Here is a 20,313-nt window from a genome sequence, read left to right as displayed (position 1 = left end):
ACAGTTCAAATATCATTACAAAATAAACAGCAAAAAAAATAATACTGTACAACAAAAAAAAAAAAAAAGAGGGGGAAAAAAAATATGTACAAAAACAGGGGGGGGGGGGGGGTCTGCTGTCTAACGGGAAGAGAGATTTAAGAGATTTAATGAATATTCATTTATTGATGAAATATAGATTAGAACATGGTGTGTAGTGAGGATGACCCTGAAGCTGCACTGGATTTATTTATGTATATCAAGATATATGAGTGTTGGAAACAAGTATGCTCCTTTAAAAAAGTTCATGGTCAAAAATAGATCTGCCCCATGGCTTGACAACAGTCTTAGGAGCTTAATGACCGAGAGAGACATGGCCAAAAAAGCCTCAGTTCTTGATCAATTGATGACAGGCATAAATACTGTTCTTTATGTAATCAGGCAATCTGGGAACCCATCGCCAACTGAAAATGAAAAACAGCGCCCTCTGCTGTTTGTTCTATGTCTGTTGGCTCTGGGCGGAAGAAAACGTAACGCCAGAGCGCAAGGAAACCGGTGTTTGTTGTATGCCTTCAGCGCATCACTTCCGGTTGGTGCCACTATGTTTTCATTCCCACTAACAATATTTCTACACGGAACACTAACACCACTTCTCCCAGAGAACATGGATCGTATTGGTTATAAGCCCACTTGTTTCTATGATGAAAGAGTAAGTTAAAATGTGAATATCTTTCCGTGGTTTTGTCTGCTCCTCCGCGGACGCTATTGTTAAATTAGTTTCGGTTTGTTTCGAGGGGGGAAGGATCGACGGACACGTGAATCCCGCCCACTACATTTGATTGGGTAAAGCGCGGCCTGCTTCCTGATCTGAAGGCACGCCCATGCGCACATGTTATGACGAACCTCCCCGACAGATTCCAACGCAGCGTTGGAATCTGTTCTTGAGAGATTAGTAATCAGGTGACAAAACTAAACAAGCTAAAAACAAGGGACTATTTTAAACAAAGGTTATATGATGCAAGAAAGGATGGCAAACAAATGTATAGAAAAGTACAGCAAGTAAAAACAAAATCACACCTAGCTTTGTCCACCCATTTGAATGAATTCTTACACATAACATTTTAATGTTTTGTACTTTCTGCAATAAGGTAAATGCAATACTGATATTTAATATTAAGTATATATCAATGATAAATATGTTACCACTGGAAAAAGACGTTCATTTTAAAATCATGAACAAGACTTATCCATGTAATGAATTCTTACAAATCTTAATGCTTTGTACTTTCTGCAATATGGTAAACGGAACATTTTTAACTCGAATCTTTGCTTTTGGGGATTCTACAAATGTCTTCTAAAGTAGTATACTGTCTCTTTATTCAAATGATGTACCAAGGCATGGGTTAGATACTTAACACATTGATTGCCAAGATCGCATCGATGCGTTCTTTCAAATCCATCGCTTGAGTGCCAGGATCTTTTGAATTTTCATTGTTTAATCTGTGATCGCACGGTCCTGTTTATTTCTCATCAACACTTTTGTTTTCCACTTACGTCACACTCACCCGGAGCCGGATGTAAAAAAAAAAATTCATTTCCGGGTCACATTGTTTTTCTCCGGTGATTTTCGGCCAGAATAAGGAAAAACACGGTTTTTCACACGGTATAAAAAACGAACGGACAGCTCAACTTCTATTTTCTTTGGTCCGGGTGACTAACAGTCATCGTCGTAGTGTATCACATCGTTTTCAGGCCGATCAGCGGATCAGGGACTGTCGAAAACATAACATCCTGTGAATGACCGAATATGACGTGGGCCTGTTTGGGAGGGGGCGAGCGAGGTGATCAATGTGTGGATTTGCTGCTCTCTACTGGTGGAACTGTCGTATGTGCTTAACACCATAATCAGAGAATTTATTTGAATGAAAAATGAAAAATAAAAAAATAAAAAAACACGCAAATTGCTGGCACAGGGGTGAGTACATTATGAATAAACTCTGGCAGTCAATGTGTTAAATCTAATACATACATGTACAGTAATACAAAGGAACGATGCCATTCATTTGTAAGGTCCTGTTGCCTGACGGTTGGCCAATGAAACTATGTCATTTTCTCAGCTTGCGGTTGAACTCAGGTGAATGTGTCTCATTGCTGAGAGACTAATTATGTTTTTCTCATCAATAGGCTTTTAAACTGTAATGTTCTTGTCAGAACTTTGAATAGTTTAATTGAAGGGGGGCTCGATTCCACTGCTCACTAAGTGCTTATATGGCCTCTGGTGAGCAATTTGACCTGCTGTGGTACACGAATACTTAAGTCTAAAAAGGTTGAATGGAACAGTAGGATACAATCTAATATTCATCTTTTAGCCGTCTAGAACTGTGTTTGTGTGATGTGTGTGTGCGTGCACGTGTGTGTGCGAGTGTACGCAGACAGTAGATAGGCTTAGCTGTTCATTTGGGCCAAAATAGTGGTCACTTTTGAACGGGAACGCAACGGGTATAAAACCATTCACATTGGAAATGGATCCGCAATTGTATATGTTCACATACATCAGGTGAGAACTACTTTTAAAATGACCTGCTCAACAAGATCTACCCACCAAAAATTATTATGATCCCGTTGCTAAAAATACTTCTAAAATGTAGCCTACCTGAGCAGGCTTTGGAATAGCGGTGCTGGCATTGCATATAAGACAAACGCACTTGGAATGGGACATAGTGGGGAAAAAATACCTTCTTGATGTCAATCAATCAAGTCACCTTAATTCAAGTGGCAGATGCCAAAAAGAGGAGGAGATTTGTGACTTTTGTTTATAAATATTTTATAAATATTTTATAAATATTTTTTAGGGGCATGGCATGTGGTCTGCCTGCACAGCCTTTGTGATCAACTGGAACCTATCGGCAAAGAAAAATAAAAAAATAAATTGTTAGAGCAGCTGAATCTGTCTTGGGATCTCCCACTGACCCCTCCCCCCCTCCTAGCAGGGGGTCTGGACACACACACACACACACGCACGCACGCACGCACGCACGCACGCACGCACGCACGCACGCACGCACGCACGCACGCACACGCACACGCACACACACACACAGTAACTTATGTGTATTTGACAGTCTTGTTATCCTGTTTCTTTCTATATTCTCTATTCTAGGACTGTTTTTAAACTGCAAAACCTTGGGAGCTTGCACATAATTTGCTTTTGCCTTTCCCTGCAGCTTTCAGAGCACTGAAAATATATGCATATTTATTTTTCAAAGAGTGTTCTAATGTGGAGATATTTGCTTTTGCCAAAACAATATAAATAATAATAATAATAATAATAATAATAATAATAATAATAATAATAATAGTATGGTATAAATAGCCCTGAGCTTTTTGTGATTTAAGTCTGCACAACAGCATTGCTCCTAAGTGTTTACTTTAAAGCACAGAAAATAGTACAGGTGGTACAACGTTGATGAAGGCTACAATTGGCCGTCATCAGGTCTTAAATACAGTGAAAATAATAATAATAAAAATAAAGATAATGTACAAGGTTCCTTTTAAGGCAGGTAATAGCAGAAGTGTCAAAGGTGTGGGAGCATAAGGCGCACACATGTGCAAGGGTTCATCTATACAATATATACATTAAATATCACTTTAAATGCAAATAAATATACCCATAATGCTCCACAGAGACTGCTAACAACAAAATATAAGAATACAAATTGTAAAAAATCTAAATAGATAAAATAAAATACAAATAAAGATAATGTACTGACTGCAGGCCTAATAAACAGCAATGTTCATGTTGCAGATTAATCTTGGCTCTGTGTGAGTGTTGGTGTGAGTCTCTTGAGACTTTCTGTTTTAATCCCCGGTGACAGAACCATGAAAAGTTTTACCACAGGGCAGCAAACAGTTGTTCAAGCTGTGTCTGAGCTCTAACTGTCCAGTTTCCACCTCTATTGCGAGCTCCAGGAAACCACTTGGAGAGTCCTTTCAGCATTCTTGTGGGTGGGCATTGTTCTTTAGTCCCCCTAAAAGAAATGAGCCAGCTGCACATTGTTTTTCTCCGGTGATTTTCGGCCAGAATAAGGAAAAACACGGTTTTTCACACGGTATAAAAAACGAACGGACAGCTCAACTTCTATTTTCTTTGGTCCGGGTGACTAACAGTCATCGTCGTAGTGTATCACATCGTTTTCAGGCCGATCAGCGGATCAGGGACTGTCGAAAACATAACATCCTGTGAATGACCGAATATGACGTGGGCCTGTTTGGGAGGGGGCGAGCGAGGTGATCAATGTGTGGATTTGCTGCTCTCTACTGGTGGAACTGTCGTATGTGCTTAACACCATAATCAGATAATTTATTTGAATGAAAAATTACAAAATAAAAAAATAAAAAAAACACGCAAATTGCTGGCACAGGGGTGAGTAACTCTGGCAGTCAATGTGTTAAATCTAATACATACATGTACAGTAATACAAAGGAACGATGCCATTCATTTGTAAGGTCCTGTCGCCTGACGGTTGGCCAATGAAACTATGTCATTTTCTCAGCTTGCGGTTGAACTCAGGTGAATGTGTCTCATTGCTGAGAGACTAATTATGTTTTTCTCATCAATAGGCTTTTAAACTGTAATGTTCTTGTCAGAACTTTGAATAGTTTAATTGAAGGGGGGCTCGATTCCACTGCTCACTAAGTGCTTATATGGCCTCTGGTGAGCAATTTGACCTGCTGTGGTACACGAATACTTAAGTCTAAAAAGGTTGAATGGAACAGTAGGATACAATCTAATATTCATCTTTTAGCCGTCTAGAACTGTGTTTGTGTGATGTGTGTGTGCGTGCACGTGTGTGTGCGAGTGTACGCAGACAGTAGATAGGCTTAGCTGTTCATTTGGGCCAAAATAGTGGTCACTTTTGAACGGGAACGCAACGGGTATAACAAAGTTTAATAAACCATTCACATTGGAAATGGATCCGCAATTGTATATGTTCACATACATCAGGTGAGAACTACTTTTAAAATGACCTGCTCAACAAGAACAAGATGTACAAGGTTCCTTTTAAGGCAGGTAATAGCAGAAGTGTCAAAGGTGTGGGAGCATAAGGCGCACACATGTGCAAGGGTTCATCTATACAATATATACATTAAATATCACTTTAAATGCAAATAAATATACCCATAATGCTCCACAGAGACTGCTAACAACAAAATATAAGAATACAAATTGTAAAAAATCTAAATAGATAAAATAAAATACAAATAAAGATAATGTACTGACTGCAGGCCTAATAAACAGCAATGTTCATGTTGCAGATTAATCTTGGCTCTGTGTGAGTGTTGGTGTGAGTCTCTTGAGACTTTCTGTTTTAATCCCCGGTGACAGAACCATGAAAAGTTTTACCACAGGGCAGCAAACAGTTGTTCAAGCTGTGTCTGAGCTCTAACTGTCCAGTTTCCACCTCTATTGCGAGCTCCAGGAAACCACTTGGAGAGTCCTTTCAGCATTCTTGTGGGTGGGCATTGTTCTTTAGTCCCCCTAAAAGAAATGAGCCAGCTGTTAGACATTATAGCATTATGAAACCTGAGTGACAGGCATCAGTTCAAATGTTTTGAATATTTGTTGTGCCCCGTTTCCATAGCTCCACTATGCTTTAGCATGCCTTCTACTGGTATACAAATCAAATTACAAAACTTTACACTTAAACCATATACTTTGTTGGCCGGTGTCCTACAGGGGTCTATACTTTGGCCCCTCCTTTTTCCCCCTTCTACACAAAATCTTGTAGCCAGAAATTGCAGATCTACAAGCAAGCTCACAACATACCATGTTGCATTGTATTGTGAACTAGTATTTCACTGAATGTTTGCCTGGTATGACCTGTCAGCTACATGCCAAAAGTCTATAAATCTGTCATTGTAGCACATGGAGGATTATTTGATTAACAGAAAGTGAGAAGAATAGAACTGTTATTTTAAATATAAATAGTATGTTTTTTTTCGGCTCAGGTGTGGGTGTGGAGGTAAGAGGGGGGGGGGGGGGGAGTAGCCTACAGGGAGTCTAATCTGAACAAAGCCACAATACTTTTTTAACCCATTCAAACCGGGAACACATCTGTCTAATCACTTAAAACATTATTTTATATTTTAGCTATTTTTCTTGTAGATCTGCTTTTCTTTTTTGAAAAAGCGTGGACATTTTTGCAAACCTTTGAATATTTATGTTTAAAGCAAACATTTGTAACTCAAATCTTTGCTTCTTGGGGGGGTCCCTGGAACAACATATTTTGAGATGGGGGTCCGCGGCCAAATACATATCATTTTGGGGGTCCTTGACATGAAAACGTTTGAGAACCACTAATATTACAGCAACATAAGTTTTTGCAAAAAAATGTTTTAGACGACATTTGTAGAATCCAAATTAGCGCGGCACTCACGCTATGAGCTTGTAGATCTGCTATTTTTGAATAGCCAAAGAAATCTTAAAATGTACAGATGCGTTCCTGGATTGAATGTGTTAACTGACAAGCTGGTTATAAAGTAATGAATGGAATATGAAATATATATAGGGCTGAAGAGGTTAATGTATGTTTTGTACTAATAATCAAAATCTACAAGGTAACTAAAGTATTCAAATAATTGTAGTGGAGTAAAAGTACAATATTTGCCTTTGAGATGTAGTGCAGTAAAAGTATTGGAAATTGGAAATGCTCAAGTAAAGTACAAATACCTCAAAATTGTACTTAAGTAAATGTACTTAGTTACTTTCCAGCACTGCATGTTTGTTGATGGTCCACTGATGACAGCTTGACCAATAGTATTACAATGTCCTATAGCCTGAGTTTGTTGTTAATTATATGTTTCATTTTGATGCTGAGCAACAATCAGGTTGCGAATGAGTGGAGAGAGCTCTTACCTGCTTTTACTCATCATGAGATGTTTCTTGTGAGACAGCTTGGTAAAAAAAAAAAATAATAACAAATGATACCCCAACCCCATACATTTTCACTAACCCAGCTGATGTTGATTTGCACAGATAGGAGATAGAACTTGGAAATGGATACAGGTCCACTGGGCACCTCAACGTTAATTTGGCAGTGTTTTTTTCCCCAAAATGTAAAAATAAATGAATAAATAAATACAAATTATGCTTTGGAAAATGGTCGGAAGTAATACACGATTTGAACATGCACTCAACTCAAAACAATCAAAACGAGAATAACGCGCTGTCTCATCAGCAGCTGAATCAGCCCGGCAAACCTCCAAGAACACCCATGGCCTTATCTGTCCATGTTTGAGATTTCAAAATGTTTACTGTGTTTACCGAAGACAAACTGAAACTACATCTCTGCTTACAAGGTTCGGTGTGAAAACAGCAACTCATAGATATTTGGTATATAAAAAATAATAAAAGCATATACTTGTACTTTTAAGTATTTTTAAAAGCATTTACTTTTGAATACTTAAGTGTATTTAAAAGCAATGACTTTTCTATTTTCACCAGGAGTATCTACTTTTACTCAGATACTGGGGTCGAGTACTTCGTCCACCACTGCTGAAAGGTCAGTTTTCAGACCACCGTTTCTTCAGGACATACGAAACGTGTAGTTACTCGTTCCCATCAGCAGAGGGGGCTGTTACTGTGGATTGTTCCATGACATAAATTCAGTTGCTTTATTTTTTTTACCTGTATGTATAATCATTCTGATCATAGGCTATTTATGCTATAACAATGCATGTACCTTATTTTTTGTATTTCCGTATGGACAATAAAAACAATATACGTTTTACCATTTTGTTAAGATGTTTTTACTTATCCTTATATGTGCTGCACGTACTCTTGAAGGGGCAGTGCACATAATGTGTATTTCCTCTGAACACCCTACAATACTTTATAATCCATAAACAATGGTGTAAAACAAGCCACTTGTCACTGACTGTCCACCACTGCAAGTTTGAATAATTTGACCAGGCTGATAATTATCACCTGTCATTTCAGATACTTGTCACAGTCTGTCAGCCACAGCAAAAGGGTTCCGGGCTACTTGAGAATCTTTTGAAAATGTGCCTGGTAAACCATCACGGTCGCGTGAATTCACATTATGATCATGTGAATTTACGCTACCGGGATGGTTTGCCAGGCTAGTTGAAAATATGATCACACTTTTTGATTGCCTGCGAGTTTGGCCTTTCTTCCTACTCCTGCATAAACCAGAGAAGAGTACATCAGATGAAACATGGCTACTCCACTTCTTGACCACATCATCACAGAGTTTGATGTCCAATTTACTTCCCTATAAGTCATCTCCTCAACCCTGCTTGGGCTATAGTTACATCTGTCTAGTGCCAAGAAGGTGTAAAAGCAGACATTTTCAAGTCCAGAGGTGACTTCACCTAGGACCCAATTTTTTTTTCTCCATGTGTGACCAAATGGACACTGATAATACTTTTGGATAACTCAAAGTGACTACGCCACTCTCTTTAAGGGGAGAGACCCTGAACAACTTACTCTGTTACTGTTGTGACCAAATATATATATCCCCACACAAGTTGGACAAGACGGACAGAGGCTTTCGTGTGTACAATCATTCGACCATTTTATTAAATAGCAGCAGAGATAGGACACCATGTGTCTGTACCAATACACTCATTGACCGGGGGGCAATAATAACACTTTAATTATAATAACACAGCGCACTGATAAAACTATAGAATAATAAATGCTGCAACTAGTTAAGACACTGCGACTTAAATTGCGCACACACAAACTAATGAAATGGAACACTCTGGTTAAAACACTGCACTCTTACAAAAGGGGGGGAAGGGGCAAGCACGGTCATCAATGTGAAGGTACGATCAATGAGGACTCTTTATAAAACGGCACAAAAAGGAGGCACTTGAGCATAGCAACTAATAGGAGGAAAAGAGCAGCGGCTGCCTACTGACCACAATCTTGTGTGTCACCAGTTTCAGCCTACAATATACAAAAATATAATTACTCACTGAGCATCATCATCATTACATAAAATACATACAATATACTGGCAAGCCCATCTTCCTACCTATAGGCCCGAGGCACCTGTACACCCAAACGGCAGGAGCATGGGCTGACCAGGGTCTGTCTGGCACTCTACAATATAATACAGAAAATCATATAATTTGAACATCACAAAACAATGTAAGTTTAGTCATAAATCACCATGCTTGATGAATGCAATGAAGTCCATTATATACATCAGGGGTGGGCAACTTTGATGATGGAGAGGGCCACTATATTTTCACACTCACTCCAGGGGGCCACATATATTGTCGGGCAGACACGTCTTATCTCCGTATTTTAACTTTCTTCGTAAATTAATGCCGTAGGCCCTTCGCCATTCTATGTCACACAAAAGTAGCAAAAGTAGACGATCTATAAGCTCAAAACCGCTACTTTTGCTATTTTTGAAATCTTGAAACGTTTTCTTTTTTTTTTTCAAATGCATTTAGTTATACTTATGTTAACTTTGTGAACTTAAATACAAATACATTTGACATAAAAAAGACAACAGCATTTTAATACTAGTCAGTAAGATACTAATATATGAATGTTGCATGTTTGGAACTGTAACAGCTGAAATCAATATATCAGTATTCCGGTATTAACCTGTGGGCCGCATTAAGTGAAGGTGAGGGCGGCATGTGGCCCCCGGGCCGCCAGTTGCCCATGTATGATATAGCCTGTGCTCAGCTAGTTTAGACCGGTTGGTCCGAAGGCAGTGCAATCACATTTGATTCGCTACAGTCAGTAGCAGAATCCTTGTTTCTTCTCTGCCCTCTCTCACTGCCGACCTTGACCAGCCTTATGATACATTGCAAATATAGACAGTGGTGGAAAAAGTATTCACATTTTTTACTTAAGTGAAAGTCAGTACTGCGATGAAGAGAAATACTCTGTTACAAGTAAAAGTCCAGAATTCAAAATATTACTTGAGTAAGAGTACAAAAGTATTGGTATCAAATGGTACTTGAAGTACTATAAGCTCACAATGCGTTGTGATGCCACACTTTGTGAGCTTGTAGATCGGCTATTTTCAAATGGCCGAAATTTACAGGGCTGAAGTGGTTAATGTATGTTTTGTAACAATAATCGAAATCTACAAAGTAACTAGTAACTAAAGTGTTAAAATAATTGTAGTGGAGTAAAAATACAATATCTGCTTCTGCTACTGAAAACTCGAAAATTGTACTTAAGTACAATACTTGAGTAAATGTACTTAGTTACCTTACAACACTGCAAATAGACAGTTGCGGACAGTAGCCTATATTTGTATTTTTGGATACTTATGACGGTCACTCCACTATATTTCAAAGACAACAAATATTGTACTTTTGACTCCACAGCATTTATAGGAAGGTAAAAAGTACATTATGAATGATCAACTTTAAGCTCTATTTCAAATATAGCAATCTGGGAACCCATCAGCAAAGTAATCTAAACATATCCGAAATGGTGAACTATTGCCTTCAGCTGTTCCAAACATGCAACTTTCCATGAACCATTTTAATTACAACAGTCCACCAGTAGAGCGCGCTCTCGTTTATTTTAATAGAATTTATTAATTATAATTCTAGTGTTCATTTTTGTTTATTTTTAAGCCAAGGTTACAGCAATACTCTGAAAGGCATACTCAGGAATGTGAAGTTTTGTTTAGCAGTACAGCTGTAGGTGATATAAGCATTACTAAATGCTAAATAAAAACAAAGTTACAACGAATAATAATTGTTAATATCTCTTATTTTATCACATAAGTGACTATTATGGGCTTTTTGAGTAATGGGGTACTACTGGCGAGAGTCCCGAATAACAATGCGGCCCCCCAGAGTGAGTGTGGAAATTTAGTGGCCCTCACCATCTACAAAGTTGCCCACCCATGCTATATATGGTAAGAGGAGCTCTCGTGAGAGCAGAGAGAGTCATGTTTGTTCTCGCCCGTCGTGTGTGGTGTTCCTTGTGTAGCGTCGCTCGCCGGTGGCCAGCACCGTGCCTGCAAACTGACTACAGAGGTATGTTACAAAATGAATTTCAGGTTATGCTTCATTTGTATGTTATATGAATTGTTTTAGTACTTATTGAAGCCATATACTGAATGATTACTGCACTTCTAGAATCTCTGGTGGCGCTGTGTAGCAGACTTGTATGGGAGCCAGAAACCACACATATGTGTATTAACAGAGTCTGAGGTAGGAGTTAACTTATATATTCATGGTGTTTTGAAAGCATAGAGACTGAATGTACAGAAAAAAATGCTGCCATTCAGTGGACCTTTTTGTAAACCACACATACAAAAGCAGTCAAAAAATGTAGCATTAAAACAGAACCCATGGCATCTCAAAGGTAGATAAACAACCATCAATCAACTAAGATGAACAACTACAACTGTAAGTAAATATCAAAAACCCTTTGGTTGGTGGTCATTTACAAGCACCTCTTGTGTCATTAAGGAGAATATGATAGGATTGAGCAGAGATGGTAGGCCTATGATGTGTGTTAAAGAGGAGTGTAGGATATATTGGATAGCATAATTGGAAAAAAGTAAACATTAATTGATTGATCAGTTTTCTAATCTTGAGGCCTTCATTATTCTCCTGCTCCTTAATTGACTAACAACAGGTGAGATGTACAGGTTTTTATAGCATTGAAACACTCCTCTCCTGTTGCAATCTTGGTTAGTGCTATGACAATACAAATATATGGAGATATGTCATCACTATCAGTATAATAGGAATACATATAATTATGATGAAACATACATGCCATCATGTTATTAAAGACGAGTCATTACAGGCAAGTGTATATGTGGGTTTGTGATCACAGAAGAAGCTCTTAATCACCAGAGAGCCACAGAAAGACAGGCGATCTATAAAGCTAATAGTGGATGCTACTATGCTGACCAAGAAACCAGTATCAGTATGGCAGCAATGGTCTGTTGGTCACAATCGCATGGTACCTTAGAGGGAAGGAAATTGCTACAAATCTGTCACCTTATCATCAGAATCAGCTGCAAAGTAGTGTATGTTTTCTTAAATGTCATCATGATTTGAGTGCGTGGGGATCTCATTTTAAATAAGCCATTGTTAATGAGCGATCCAGTTTAGAGGACCTTGTATTGTGAATTGTACTCTTTTCTAAGTATTCAATCAATCAGCTTTATTGTCACATCACAGGTTTACAGAAGTAAATAAGTGGGTGAAATTCGTTTTCGTGCATAGTTCCCATCGTATCGTTATTTCCATAGAAAAAAGAAGGGGAAGAAGAAAAGGGGGGAGGGGCAAGTGGGAAAGGAGATCAAACAAGATAACAAAAAAAAAAAAGTTATCTACATATTTACACAATATTACCTGAGATAAGATATAAAGGTGTGTGAGCAGCATAGCAGTCGATGCATACTGTGCATGATATACTTATGGACGCTAGTTAAAGGATCTACACCATGAATTAAAAAAATATATTTGATATTTAATATCATATGGTGTATGTCCCTCAAACCTTTTTCAAAAGGTTTGAGCCTAAATCATCACTCAGATATACTCATCCCAAGTCAATTGTCTCTGGCTTATACAGCACTTTCAGCTGCAATACCAAAACGTCCTTTTGGGCAGGGGGGGGCTACTGAGCAATTCTGTCTGGCCATCATCAATGCAATGGCAATGCAAGTGATGTCACTTGCATTGCCATTCTGAAATGGCCTGTTCAGACACGCCCATTCTGAAAATCTCTGAAATGAGAATGAATGACTGAATGTTAAAAAAAAATATTTTTTGGGGTACAAGAGACACTGGGGAGCCCAAAAAATACCCCCCCCCCCAAAAAAAAATGAAATTCATGGTGTGGCCCCTTTAAGGTGCTAGAAAAAACACAATTAAAATACAAAAGTCTGTGCGTTGTACATGGGATTAAGGTGCAAAATGTCAGTGCGTGTCGACCGCATAATCCACATAAGGTAGACTGACACTGGTATATCCACAAGTAGGTACAAGGAAGAGCAAAGGTCCGAGACCAGCCTGACAGCACCACCTGTCATCAGTCTGATGGCAGCCAGGTGAAAACTGTTCCAGAACCTGGTAGTGCTGCTCTTGATACTGCAGGCCCGTAGGAGTTTGGACAGTTTGTGACTTGGGTGATGCTTGTCCTGCCATCACTACGAGTGTCCAAGACTGCAAACTTGTAAAAAACAAAACAAAGAACATATAACTTAAGCAGGCATCATAAACAATGTATCTCCCTGTCAAACAGGAACGTGTCTAGGAGCTTTTGTGTAAGAGCCGTGCTCTCACACAAATCTGTCGAAAACAGATTGAAGACGATCACGTATTTAGCCGCTTGGAGGGTCTTGACCTGGAAGATGACCAAGAGGAGGAGGGCATTTCCAAAAAGAGTTGCAGCATAAACAAAACACGCAGCAACACAAGTAATTAACATGAGGAATGTTGGAGAATCCACTGAGGTAGAACTTGTCAGGGCGAATAAATGTGGCATTGATGGTAAGTGATTGCTGCTCGTGGCCCATCACAACCTGCTGTTTCCTTATAATAAATAATACAGAGGACACAGAAGGAAGATACAATAAACATGAACATTGTTGTACATTGACACAAGAACATCATTGTACGTTGTCCTATTTTATTGTCAAAGTCGTTTTTCTAACTCCCCTCAGCCCTTTAAGTGTTTAAATATGTCATTATGTTAAAATGATGTGTTTGCACTGGTACAGAGGCTTCCCTTCTTTTTTTTTTTGCCTAAGCGGCGCTGTGACTATCCTGGCATTTGGTTTTGATCGGGAGGGCCCAGACCTCCCCCACCCTTGATTTCTTAACAACTTAAACCTTAAACTTATACTAAATTAATACTTTAGTGACCGGTGTCCCCCTGGGGCATTATAATTGGTCCTCTATACCGAATCTCTTTGCCGAGAATAGACTATGTACAAGTTCACAATGCATCCCTTTTTTAGATTAGGAGAAGGCAGAATGTGCAAGGCTGTGAAGGCGTGTCAACTGAACCCCCCATGGGGAACAATTAGGGAGGTTGGTAAATACAGGATCAAGTAAGATGGCTGTCCTAAGAGACACAGAGGTTGTGTATCTGTTGAAGTGTGGCCATGGAAACTCCTCTGGGGGTCGGCTCACAGGAGGGTAGACCTGTTTTTTACAACGGAAACTGTCGGTCAAAAAGTTTAGACTACACTGTAACATCAGGAGTGTCAAAAAGTGTGAAAATGTATATATAAAATGAATATAATTAAATTAAATAAATAAGAAATTGCTGCTACTCTACGCATTCTAATGCTTATTGTTATTGTTATCTTTACTAGAAATCACACATGCACACGCAAACACAGACGCACGCACACACGCGCACACACAAACTAATTTGTACTTATCTTTGCTTATTACAAAATGTAACAAAAATGGTGACTGCGTGCGTGCGTGCGCGCGTACGTGCGTGTGTGCGTGCATGCGTGCGTGTGGGTTGTTTGCAAGTGTATGCAGGGATTTGCATACAGGGACTGAAGCGGGGAGAAATTCAATCTATTCCCTATTTATTTTAAAGGTCTCTGTGGGAACATCTAAACATGTCTAATATACCATTACCCAGGGAGCTAATGAGGCTCCTCATTAATTCAATGATCATAATATGTAATTAATAGAGGCTCCCCACAGTTATGGCTGTATGTGTTAGTCAATTGAGGAGCAGGAGAATAATGAAGGCCTCAAGATTAGAAAACCGATCAATCAATTCATGTTTTCTGTTAGCATTTTTTCCCTGTGATACAGAGGTTGTCCATGCTTGAAATCAATGTGTACGGTGCACAATGCACAACCGGTTTATCGGTACTTAAGGTGGGCAGTCTGGCTACATCCCCGGGTATGGACTAGATATATTTTGTCTTTATAACTCTGTACCCATTGTGGAGTATCGCTGGGAGATCGCCTGTTAGGTAAGCACCACACCTCGGAGAGGGAGTGGGACAGAGACAGAGAGAGGCTTCACAGACACAGCAGCAGCCTGGGCTGCGTCATAGAGGGGCGTTACCTACCAATTGCCCTCATGAATCAGCCCCATCTGAGCGCACCTGTGTGATCGCCTAGGTGTGGCACCAAACTACAAGATAGTCACTCTGTCTCAGTCTCACCCTGGCTCTCTTGGTGAACAGACGGGTGCTCAGGCGGTAAGCGATACTATCCACTGTTTTCCCTCACAAACGTTGTGTGTTAGTGAAATGTAAAACTAAAAGGACATTCTCAGTTATCTTCATAGGCAACCTGCAGGAGGAATGACAACGGATGTTATGATGAATGACAACAGATGTTAAGATGCATGACAACAGATGTTATGATGAATGACAACGGATGTTATGATGTAAAGCCCCGGACTCGGGAAGGAATCTATGTTGAACGTTAATATTATTTACCAAATATAAACATTGCTCTATGAGCCTGGCTGTTTACTACAATAAACGCCCTTGATTGGGTTTGTACCCTGACTTTTGCGTCTTGGCTTGAATCAGTTCCCCACATATGGTGGAGAATACGGGTAAAACTGATCCACGCCAATACGCACAACGATGGAGCAGGCCAACGCCTTAACGGCCTTGCTAAGAAGCCAAACTGACCTACAGACAGCGGTACAAAAGTTAATTGATAGAATCAGCCGAGATGTAGCCAGCACTCGCGCACCACGGGAGGTGCTCACCAAACTATCCCCAGAAGATGACATCGAGGCGTACATGGAGGTGTTCGAGCGCACCGCGGCCCGAGAGAAGTGGCTGGTAGCAGACTGGGCCTCACTCTTGGCCCCGTTCCTCACCGGCGAGGCCCAGCGTGTCTGTCGAGACCTGTCCCTCGCCGATGCCCGGGACTATCGCAAATTGAAGGAAGCTATCTTGGCCACCCAGGGCTACAGCCTCCCGGCTCGTGCGCAGCGCTATCACAGCTGGGCCTACAACTCGGCCCAACCACCCCGGCCCCAGGTGGCGGCGCTCCTGCGCGCCGCGCACGGCTGGTTGACGACCGGAGGAGAGCCCCCCGTAATCGATCGACTGGTGATCGACCGATGTATCCGTTTCTTGCCGCCTGACGCCCGAAGATACGCCTCACAAGTGAGCCCGAACTCACTGGAGGCGCTCGTGGCCTTATTAGAGAACCACCAAGTGAGCGTGGACATGATGAGGACCACCCGTACCGAAGCAGCCAAAACCCCCGGTGAAGAGAAGCCCGGCCGTGACCGAAGGAGGTCGACGCCCCCGAACCCGTCCACCGCCCGGACCGAAGCCGCCGTCGCCGAAGGGCCCACTCGGGGCCCACACCAACGGCGCTGCTACGTCTGTGGCCAGGCGGACCACATATCCTGGACGTGCCCAGAGAGAGAGAGAGATGTCTCCATGGGGACCGTGGCCAGCTCGGACGGCACCCGGCCCTGCCTCCACACCGGTACCAGCCAGCGACGCCAGACGCGCCTGCCGGTGAAAATTGGCCGCACCGACACCCACGCCTTGCTCCGCGCTCGGTGCCCTCGGGACCGCTGCACGCCTGCCCGGCGTTCCGTGCCACCTCGCCGGGAGGCGTGAGTGACAGTTCCCCGGGGGGAGACGAAAGGAGTGAGAGAGACGAACGAAGTGGAAGAGACGAGAGAGACAAGACAGCCGAAAGTGGAGACGGAGACCAGAGACGCGAGGCGGAGGAAAAGCCGGCCACGTCGGACCGGGGGGTCGAGGACCCCACTGAAGCCGCGGACCCCTTCGCCGAGTTCCCTGGCGCCGAAGCACTCGAACCACCCCGGGTTGGGGAGTTCGCCACGGCGCAATGGAGCGATCCGAATCTGGACATGGCGCGTAAGAATGTAGCCGCCATCAATGGAAAGAAATGTGAAGGGGTGAGTGCACTGAATCCCCCATTCTTTCTAGTAAAAAAAGACCTATTGTATCGAGGGGTGTTAGACAAGGGGGGGGGACCTGATTGAACAATTACTGGTACCGAAGTCATATGTTTCACGGGTGTTGTACTTAGGCCACACGCACCAGTTGGGCGCACACCTTGGAGTGCAGAAGACATACGAGCGCATTTTGGCCCGCTTCTACTGGCCCGGTGTCAAACGGGCAGTAGAAGACTTTTGCAAGGGCTGCCCTGAGTGTCAGAAAACCTCCCCACGGCCGACTTTCCATAATCCACTGGTACCACTGCCGATAATTAATGTACCGTTCTCACGTCTGGCCATGGACATTGTGGGCCCTCTGCCAAAGTCCAGCCGGGGCCACCGTTACATACTAGTTATCTTGGACTATGCAACTAGATATCCCGAGGCCATTCCACTGCGGGCGGCCTCGGCCAAGGCGGTGGCCCACGAGTTACTCATGCTGTTTAGCCGGGTGGGAATAGCAGAAGAAGTACTGACCGATCAAGGCACATGTTTCATGTCACGGGTTATGTCGCAATTGTACAAGTGGTTGAAAGTGAAACGCATCCGGACCTCAGTCTATCACCCCCAGACAGATGGGTTAGTCGAGAGGTTTAACCAGACTTTAAAAAAAATGTTGAAAAAGCTAACTGATGTGGACGGGAAAGACTGGGACCAGTTGATTCCGTATGTGCTGTTTGCCATCAGGGAAGTGCCACAAGCGTCCACGGGGTTCTCGCCATTTGAATTGGTGTATGGCCGGAGACCCCGTGGGCTGCTAGACATCGCCAAGGAAGCCTGGGAGTGCCAGCCTTCCCCCCACCGCAGCGTCGTGGAGCATATCGAGCGCCTCCAGGCCCGGGCGAAGACGATATGGCCCCTAGTACGAGAGCATATGGAAAAAGCGCAACGAGACCAGGCCCGCACCTACAACCGCGGCGCCACGCTTCGCGAGTTCCAGGTGGGGGAGAAGGTCCTGGTGCTGGTGCCCAGCAGCGAGTGCAAGTTCCTGGCAAAGTGGCAGGGGCCATACGAAGTCGTGGAGAAGATGGGCCCCGTGGACTATCGTGTGAGCCAGCCCGGCAGACGGAAAGGCCACCAGATATACCATGTGAATATACTGAAGAAATGGAACTCAGCCCCTCCACTACCGCTGCCGGCGCTGATGGCCACTAGCTCCCCACAGACGTTGCCCCCGGTGCCTATCGGAGACGACCTGGCCCCCGCCCAGACACAAGAGATCAAGGACCTGTTGGGGCGGAACCGGGACATCTTCTCCGAGCTTCCCGGGCGAACCACGCTCACCCGTCATGACATACGCACGGACCCGGGCAAAGTGGTGCGCCAGCGGCCGTACAGGATCCCCGAAGCCAGACGCGTCGCCATAAAGGAGGAGGTTGCGAAGATGTTGGAGTTGGGAGTCATAGAGGAGTCCTACAGCCCCTGGTCCAGCCCGATAGTGATCGTGCCCAAACCAGACGGGACGCTGCAACGACTTTCGGAAGCTCAACGACATCTCCGCCTTCGACGTGTACCCGATGCCGCGAGTAGACGAGCTCATCGAGCGCCTGGGCCCGGCTCGGTTCGTCAGCACCCTGGACCTGACCAAAGGCTACTGGCAGGTGCCGCTGACGGACCGAGCCAAGGCGAAGACGGCCTTCTCCACGCCTGACGGGCGGTGCTGCCGTTTGGAGTGCATGGCGCGCCCGCCACCTTCCAGCGGCTGATGGATCGGGTGCTCCGGCCTCACCGTGAATACGCAGCAGCCTACCTCGATGATATAGTTATCCACAGCTCCAGTTGGAGTCTCCACCTGCAGCACCTCCACGCCATTTTGGACGCGCTCAGACGCGCCGGACTGACGGCGAACGCAAAAAAATGACGTATCGGCCTGACGGAGACCGACTATCTCGGCTACACCATTGGACGAGGATGTGTGAGGCCCCAGACGCGCAAAGTGGAGAGGATCCGAGAGTGGCCTCGGCCCGTCACAAAAAAACAAGTAAAATCTTTTCTAGGACTCATGGCATATTACCAGAAATTTGTAAAAAATTATTCTACTATTGCAGCCCCCCTCTATGATCTGACGTGCCAGAAGCGGCCTAACCACGTCCTCTGGACGGCCGAGGCGGAGGCCGCGTTCCAGAGGTTGAAGTGCACGCTCTGCGAGGAGCCGGTGTTAAAAGCCCCCGACTTCAGCCTGCCCTTCGTCCTCCACACGGACGCGTCGGGCACCGGGTTGGGGGCCGTCCTCGCACAGGTATTTGAGGGTGAGGAACACCCAATTACCTACGTGAGCAGGAAATTGTTAGATCATGAGAAAAACTATGCGACTGTAGAAAAAGAATGTCTAGCGGTGAAGTGGGCCATACACCACCTCCGCTATTATCTGTGGGGCCGTACGTTTACTCTCATCACAGATCATGCGCCTTTGAAGTGGATGGCCACCAACAAGGACCGGAACGCCAGAGTGACGCGCTGGTTCCTAGAGCTGCAGGACTACCACTTTAAAGTAGAGCACCGACCCGGGAAGGACATCCCACATGCAGACGCCCTGTCCCGCATGTATGAGGTGGCAGAGATGGAAGCCCCCGGACCAAGCGGTGGGCTTAGGGGGGGATATGTGGAGTATCGCTGGGAGATCGCCTGTTAGGTAAGCACCACACCTCGGAGAGGGAGTGGGACAGAGACAGAGAGAGGCTTCACAGACACAGCAGCAGCCTGGGCTGCGTCATAGAGGGGCGTTACCTACCAATTGCCCTCATGAATCAGCCCCATCTGAGCGCACCTGTGTGATCGCCTAGGTGTGGCACCAAACTACAAGATAGTCACTCTGTCTCAGTCTCACCCTGGCTCTCTTGGTGAACAGACGGGTGCTCAGGCGGTAAGCGATACTATCCACTGTTTTCCCTCACAAACGTTGTGTGTTAGTGAAATGTAAAACTAAAAGGACATTCTCTGTTATCTTCATAGGCAACCTGCAGGAGGAATGACAACGGATGTTATGATGAATGACAACAGATGTTAAGATGCATGACAACAGATGTTATGATGAATGACAACGGATGTTATGATGTAAAGCCCCGGACTCGGGAAGGAATGTTGAACGTTAATATTATTTACCAAATATAAACATTTCTCTATGAGCCTGGCTGTTTACTACAATAAACGCCCTTGATTGGGTTTGTACCCTGACTTTTGCGTCTTGGCTTGAATCAGTTCCCCACACCATGCAAAGCAATGCAAACACCTAGATAACCACCGATAAAGTGGTCCCGATAAAGTGGTCACCAATAAAGGGAGGATATGCACACTAAAGTATGCAGACTTTGGGAGCACAACAGCAACTAAACAATCTGTGTGGGCATGGTGCCAGTATGATATGACTGAGGGGGCAG

The sequence above is a fragment of the Gymnoscopelus braueri genome, assembly GCF_963280865.1.
Source record: "Gymnoscopelus braueri genome assembly, chromosome: 13".
Lineage (NCBI taxonomy): Eukaryota > Metazoa > Chordata > Actinopteri > Myctophiformes > Myctophidae > Gymnoscopelus > Gymnoscopelus braueri.
The sequence above is the reverse complement of the archived record's forward strand: the minus strand, read 5'-3'. Positions refer to the sequence as shown.